The 8576-nt window shown below is 28.1% G+C and overlaps 1 long non-coding RNA gene across 1 annotated transcript; it reads left to right on the top strand.

Moving 5' to 3' along the window:
- The first annotated feature begins 1859 nt into the window (after nucleotides 1–1859).
- LOC130668683 (uncharacterized) lies at nucleotides 1860–2572 on the top strand. Its single transcript, XR_008990066.1, has 3 exons — nucleotides 1860–2093; nucleotides 2171–2310; nucleotides 2411–2572. It is a non-coding gene; the product is annotated as an uncharacterized LOC130668683 (long non-coding RNA).
- Nucleotides 2573–8576: the final 6004 nt, after the last annotated feature.

Raw genomic sequence — 8576 nt, 5'->3', positions numbered from 1 at the left:
TTATTCACCCACAAGCGGTTTTTATTGGGACAACAACTCAACTACAATTAGAGTATTTACACTTTAATAATATATCAGTATTTAAAATTTATGTCGCAAACAGATCGTACACGGAAAAAAATAAATAGTAAATGCAACATGATGCAGTCTTCGTAAATAAACATGATGGAATCATGTTGCGGTAACATGAGAAAATCATGTTTCGGCTACATGACAATCATGTTGCGGTAGCATGAAAAAAATCATGTGGCAGCAACATGATTTTCATGTAGCCTTGATAGCATAAAATTAAGCTGCAACACCTAAATATTTATGCTTTAAAAAAATTATTTATTATCAAGCAACAATCAAGCAAAAAATCGATTTTTTGAAAATCCTAACTACTCCTAACCCCTTAAGCAAAAATATCATTTACAAATTATTTAATTTGATAATTTACTCTAATTTTCATTTGCAATATTATAAACCCGAAAAAATTTAGTTGCTTGATAATAAATAATTTTTCTGAAGCATAAATATTTAGTTATTGCAGCTTAATTTCATGCTATTGAGGCTACATGAAAATCATGTTGCTGCCTCATAATTTTTCTCATGCTACTGCAACATGATTATCATGTAGCCGAAGCATGACAAATCATGTGGATTAGACTGATTAAAAAAAAATCGAATAATTTTTTTTTTCTCCATTATATCGAAAATATTGTTGGAAATGACGAAAAAAAAAATACTGTGAAAGTTTGAGCTCTTAATATTAATATTAACAACTGCCGCATCGCAATTTTCTATTTCCCGTTTAAATAACATGGGAAAATTTATTTTTTAAGCTTTGGAATTTTGTAGCTCACGGTGGGACCAATACTTTTGAATGTTCGAGATATATTCTTATGGGAAATTTGACGCTCTACAAAAAAGGTCTCTTATAATTTTTCGATATTTTTATTTCTTCAAAAGTAATTCGAAGTTAAAGTTAGATTGATGATAAATTTTTAAATTTTTTAAATTTTTTGACGCAACCATCTTCTTTATCCGAAAATTTTAGAGGACATTTTTTGTAGAGCATTTTATTTCCTACAACTTATCTCAGCGAAAATTTTCGATATTTCACTTAAGTCGTATGTTATCTGCAATTAACTGAGAATTTTCTTAAATAATCTAAATTTTGATGCTTAAAATTAATTATATTAAATTTTCAGTTAATTGCGAATAACTTACGACTTAAGAAATATCGAAAATTTTCTCTAAGATAAGTTGTAGGAAATAAAATGCTCTACAAAAAATGTCCTCTAAAATTTTCGGATAAAGTTGATGGTTGTGTCAAAAAATTTAAAAAATGTGAAAATTTATCGTCAATCTAACTTTAACTTCGAATTACTTTTGAAGAAATAAAAATATCGAAAAATTCTAAGAGACCTTTTTTGTAGAGCGTCAAATTTCCCATAAGAATATGTCTTGAACATTCAAAAGTATTGGTCCCATCGAGAGCTACAAAATTCCAAAGCTTAAAAAGTAAATTTTCCCATGTTATTTAAACGGGAAATAGAAAATTGCGATGCGGCAGTTGTTAATATTAATATTAAAAGCTCAAACTTTCACAGTATTTTTTTTTCGTCATTTCCAACAATATTATCGATATAATGAAGAAAAAAAAAATTAGTTGATTTTTTTGAATCAGTCTAATGTGGATGCAACATGATTTCATCATGTTTATTTACCAAGACTGCATCATGTTGTATTTACTATTTATTTTTTTTCGTGTATGAACATAAATACTATTATTTTCTTGAATTGCAGCAATGGTGAATATTCAGCTATTGGCGGCTGTAATTTTATAAAATTCGGATTGGATATCCAAAAATGCCAAACTAGAAAAGTCGGTGATGTAATTGTAGGAAAATATAATAATAATAATAACAATGGGATTTCAGACAGCAATAAAAAATTTAAATATGTAAATATTGTAATTTTGAATCAGCCATTTAAATTGAATGATAGAATTAAACCAATCAGATTAGCAGAAAGCAATGATATGATAGATATGAATAATTGTTTTTTTTCTTCTTTAAAAAATGTATTTACTTTAAGAGAGTATAGAGGTAAAAGTATTATGTTATCTAAAAAATTTTGTAATTATTACTGTTATTATAAAAATATAATTAATAATTACATACAGAACCCCTTATTGGATCGTACAAGGTCGATAAATTAACGAACGGATCAATGAGTCTACATATTTCAGAAAATAGAAGGATTGTAGACAATAAAAATCGAGAAGAGGAAATCATGTATGCGATACGATACCCTATACTACTTGTAATTATTTATAATTAATTAGACCGTATATAATATAAATATTTTAATCATATGAGTGTATTATTATAGTTTCGATATTTGTTTATATTTATATATATAGCTGATATCTGGAAGCCCAGTAGTGTGCCAAGATCGATTTGATACTGAAAAATATCTGCAGATAGGGTACATAGGGGTAAAAGTAATTACAATGAAAAAGGTTGGATTAGTGATAGAGTATGTAACATTTTTGGACATTGTTCCGGTTAAAAATGAAATAAGGAGGAAGTTAAACAGTTATTTTAATCCAAATGATCATACCTTATCACTTTGGGATCCTTATATATGGAATTTAAAGATAAACTCTTCGAACAGATCTATATACTGATAAATAAATTTTATCATCATCATTATTCATTCTAACATATTAATTTTTAATGCAATAACATATGTACTCACAAATAAATAAATAAATTTTTTTCTCATTACAAGGAGAAATTATTTTTGCTTGAAATGCTCTGGTGTGTCATAGTAAAGGTGGGTCATGTTGGTCAGGTGCAAAGTAAAAAATTTGCGGAGTGAGAGCCGAGTAAATCCGGAGCGGATGACTGTCACCTCGGAGTGAGATTCATTTCGCAAGGGAGTTTATTTTAATCTTAAAACTCTAAATCAAAGTAAATACGGATTGAAATAAATCCAAATCACTCCGCTGAAAAAACAAACTACCTATTTACTCCATATGCGGAGTAATATTTTTCAAAGCTTCGGTTTTTTTACAGTGCGCACCTGATGGAAAATTCAAATAAACCCATGAAAAACCTGCTATCACCATATATGGTCCTATAGGAATTTTTGCATGTGTTTATTTCAATATCGGCAAGTGGCCAACATGCTTTGGCTTTTTACTATGACACCCCTAACAAATCTTTGTTTCATTCAAATAAACTATACCATTGTCTCAAATAAATATTAATTGGGTTCATTCAATCATGGGATTTATTTGCCTGAAACAAATCTTATTTTTGGCTCCGATAAATTGTTCTCCCAGTGACTGTCTAGCTGGCAGCTTTTACTATCGGCAAGGTAAATATTACTATACGAGAAATTAATAGTTAACATAAAAACATGATGATGATAATCACACAGTAAAAAAGGATTCCTCAAACTCAACACATCCGTGTGTAAAACGAACGTTTTACACTTATTTATATGTTACTTCAACATGTTGTAAGTGTTAAAAGAAAGTTACACACGCATAAGTTAAAAATAAAAATTTTCCAAGAATTCTTTTGTGATGGTCGAGATTATTTTTAACATATTTTGTGTGTTGATTTGACAGTAACCTATAAAAAGTGTTACTTTCGAATAAAATGAGATTTCTGTGTGTTAAAAAATCAATCGATTGCGACAGTTCAAACAAGATAAATACTGTATGTTAAATTGACACACAAAAGTGTTAAAAATTCAACACTCAAAATTTTACCACACGTTTTTTTTTACACTTTGACGATTTGTTTTTTACTGTGCACATACAATATGGTAATCATTCCCTATTTCAAGACAGTATAATAGTTATCATTTTTTTTTTTCGGCGTAGGGGAGGGTGGGGCAGAGCGGCCCCCCTGAAATTTTGATCAAAAAATAAATTTTTTTTTTCGACAAATTACTATAAATCCGATATGTTCGCGCATTTTTACCCCTACGCATGACCTTTGGGGTAAAATGAACAAGCTCAAAATTTTAAAAAAGTGATTTTTTCATATTTTTATCGTCAAATTAAAAAAAAATTATTAGAACTCCACATTTCTAGCCCTACGCATAACACCTGGGGCAAAATGGACCAGCCGAAACTTCCGAAAAATTATTTTTTTATATTTTTCGGCCGTTTCTCTATGTAAGAGGCAAATTTGGTCATTAAAAATTTATAAAAATAAAATTTTTTTTTTAGTTGATAAATTTTTGAAATAAACTAAGACTATAGAATTGTTTTTTTTTTTTTATTAAATAACAATTAGTAATTAAGGTAATCGAGAGTAAACGATTTATTGCACCTAAAAAAAATTTTTTTTGAGTAACATAAAACCAAAAATAGTTGTCAAGAGAAAGAAATACATTCTTAATGATGAAAACAATTTCAGAAAACAAAAAAACGAAAAAAAAAATTTTTTATCATTTTTTGGAGGGGGGCCGCTCTGCCCCACAAAAAAAAATGTTTTTTTTTTCAGAATTGTGGCAAAATGTCCATAAATTTGTTCGAAATAGGACAAAAGTAAAGTGATCTTATGGTTCAAAGCCACAAAAAGTAATAATTGGCTTAGGGGGGCCGTTCTGCCCACCCTCCCCTATATAATTTCGTATTTTTAAAACTATGCTCCAAACTGATGCACTATTTGACGGTGTTATAAAAAATAAAAAAATAAGCGATCAGCATTACATGAAGAACAATAAAATAATAATAACTCATTTCTAAATGCTATCATGTCCACTGATATGAAACGTAATTCGAATCTAATGACCATAGTTCACATACACAAGTAAACTAGTTATTATACTAATTAAATAAATTCCTTTATACTTTTGATTATACCAAAAAATAGCAGTATGTTTATAGAACTTATCGTCGAAACAATTAAAATAATCAAAGTATAAACGTGTCATTCAAAAATTTTATAAACTTTTACAAAAAAGAATATATTATAAGATTGTTTCTCGATCTTACAAGTAGACCATGGCAATAAAAAATTTAATAACGACCATAATAATTTTTATCTCTATTGAAAGGATTCAAAGTTGCTACTATGGGTCATACGTACATTATGACGTTGATGAAAATGACATAGACTATTTTCCTTGGACAGTGTTATTAGGAAAAGATCTAGAAGATAAGGATTATGCCAAATGTAGTAAACGTAAATAATTTATCTGTTTTATATAGAAAATTCAATCAACATATGTTTTAAGCGATCACTTTTTTCTAGACGAATTCTATCATGGGTCTCTTATCCACCCACAAGCTGTTTTTATTGGGACAACTACTCAATTACGATTAGAGTATTTACACTTTAATAATATATCAATTTATAAAATTTATGTCGTACAGATCGTATGAACACAAATACTGTTATTTTCTTTAATTACAGCAATGGTGATTATTCAGTTATTGGCGGCTGCAAATCTTTTAAATCCGACAGTACAGATTATTCCATTGAATCAGAGGAATGTCAAATTAGAAAAGTCGGTGATGTAATTGTAGGAAAATATTATAATAATGATAACAATGGGATTTCAGACAGCGGTCGAAAATTTAAATATGTAAATATTGTAATTTTGAATCGGCCATTTGAATTGAATGATATAATTTTGCCAATTAGATTAGCAGGAAGCAATGATATGATAGATATAAATAATTGTTTTATTTCTTCTTTAAAACATTTACGAAGTACAACAAATTCTGAATATGGTAAAAATATCTTGTTATTATAAAAATTTTGTAATTATTACTGTTATTATAAAAATATAATTGACAATTACATACAGTAACCCTTATTGGATCGTACAAGGTCGACAAATTAACGAACGGATCAATGAGTCTACATATTTCAGAAAATAACGCGTTTGTAAATTACCAAAATCGAGAAGAGCTCGTGTACATGCCAGGCCAGACGTTACTTGTAATTATTAATAATTAGTTAGACAATATATTATATAAATATTTTAAGTAGATGATGAGTGTTAATTGTTTTTGATATTTATTTATGTGCGAATTTAGAAAATTTTTGGAAGCCCAGTAGTATGCCAAGATCGATTTGACACTGAAATATATCTGCAGATAGGGTACTTAGGGGTACAAGTAGATAAAGTGAAGTCATCCTTGACTCAACCAATCATAAAGTATGTGACATTTTTGGACATTATTCCGGTTCAAGAGGAAATACAGCGGAAGCTAAACAGTTATTTTTGTCCATATCATAAATGATACGTTATCACGTTGGTATCCTGATAGATGAAAGTTAAACTTAAACTTTTCGGACATATATACATGTTGATAAATGAATATAAATAAATTATATTATTATAATTGTTAATTTTATCAGATTAATTCTTCATACAATACAATAAAATGTATATTTACAAATAAATTTTTTTTCTTTATATCCGTGATTCCAAGTCCAGGGTGTGACCCCCTGTCCAGAAAGCCAGGATTGGATTCAGTTGATAAATCAATTGATTTGTGACTAGCTCGTCTACGTCACGGGGAATACCCATTCCCAGTCATAAGGAAAATAATGAAAATTATGAGAGTACCTTAGATTTCTGGAATAAAAGATTTGTCTAAGTGAGAATAAATTGATGATAATTGTATTTAATATCCGACAGACAACGAAATCCACTTTACAACAATTAAATTAATTAATGGCGCGACAATGATAACGATGGCACGAGTCGGTGAAATTTATAAACAAATATATAAACCAGCAACTGAATTTTACAGACACAATATGACATTAAAATGGCGGTCTTGAGAAAGAGCGTTGACTAATAGATTTTACAAATTCTACCAAAATTTTCATTCTCAATTTCCCAACAAATCTTTGTTTCATTCAAATCAACTCTACCTTTGTTTCAAATAAATATTGATTGGGTCCATTCAAATATGGGATTTATTTGCCTGAACAAATCTTATTTTGGGCTCAAGTGAATTGTTCTACCAGTGACTATCTAGATGGTATAGCTATTACTATCAGCAATAGTAAATATTACTATACAAGAAATGAATGGTTAACATAAAAGCATGATAATGATTATCACATACAATATGGTAATCATTCCCTATTTCAAGACAGTATAATAGTTATCATTTTTTTTTCGGCGTATATAATTTCGTATTTTTTAAATTATGCTACAAACTAATAATATTTGACGTTGTTATAAAAAAATAAGCTATCAAATTATATGAAGAACAATAAAATAATAATAACTCATTTCAAAATGCTATCATGTCCACTGATATGAAACGTAATTCGAATCTAATGACAATTAATTACATATACACGTAAACTAGTTAGTATACTGATGAAATAAATTCCTTTATACTTTTGATTATACCAAAAAATAGCAGTATGTCTATAGAACTTATCGTCGAAACAATTAAAATAATCAAAGCATATACGTGTCATTCAAAAATTTTATAAATTTTCACAAAACAGCAAATAGTTTAAGATAGTTTCTCGATCTTATAAGTGGACCATGGCAATAAAACATTTAATAACGACCATAATAATTTTTATCTTGATTGAAAAGATTCAAAGTTGGAGGTATTTACTACCTGGGTCATATGTAAATTACGACATTAATGAAACTAGTATCGATTATTTTCCTTGGACAGTGTTATTTGAAAAACGTCTAGAAAATGTGGATGAATCCAAAAAGAGTGAATGTAAATAATTTATCTATTTTATGTAAAAACTTTCGATCAACACTTTTTTTTAACGATCATTTTTTGTCTAGATAAATTCTATCATGGGTCTCTTATTCACCCACAAGCTGTTTTTATTGGGACAACAACTCAATTACAATTAGAGTATTTACACTTTAATAATATATCAATTTATAAAATTTATGTCGCACAGATCGTATGTTAATAAATACTTTTATTTTCTTTAATTACAGCAATGGTGATTATTCAGTTATTGGCGGCTGTGATTTTTTAAAATTCGGATTAGATATGCAAAAATGCCAAACTAGAAATGTCAGTGATGTAATTGTAGGAAAATATTATAATAATGAAAACAATGGGATTTCAGACAGCAATGAAAAATTTAAATATGTAAATATTGTAATTTTGAATCAGCCATTTGAATTGAATGATAGAATTAAACCAATTAGATTAGCAGACAGCAATGATATGATAGATATGAATAATTGTCTTATTTCTTCTTTAAAAGAAGTATCAGATCGTAAACACATCAAAGGTAAAAATATCATGTTATTTTAAACATTTTATAATTATTATCATTATTATAAAAATATAATTAATAATAACAGTAACTATCATGGGATCGTTAAAAGTCGTTAAATTAACGAACGGATCAATGAGTCTACGTCTTTCAGAAGATAAACATTCCATTATGGATAATAGAAATCGAAAAGTAGAACTCTTTTTTATGATGGCAAGCCGGATAATGATTGTAATTATTCATAATTAATTAGATAGTATATAATATAAATATTTTAATCATATGAGTGTATAATAGTTTCGATATTTGTTTTTATGTGTTATATAGCCG

This window comes from Microplitis mediator, chromosome 5 (assembly GCF_029852145.1).
Source record: "Microplitis mediator isolate UGA2020A chromosome 5, iyMicMedi2.1, whole genome shotgun sequence".
Classification (NCBI taxonomy): domain Eukaryota; kingdom Metazoa; phylum Arthropoda; class Insecta; order Hymenoptera; family Braconidae; genus Microplitis; species Microplitis mediator.
Note: the sequence above shows the minus strand (reverse complement) of the source record. Positions and strands in the feature narration are given on the sequence as shown.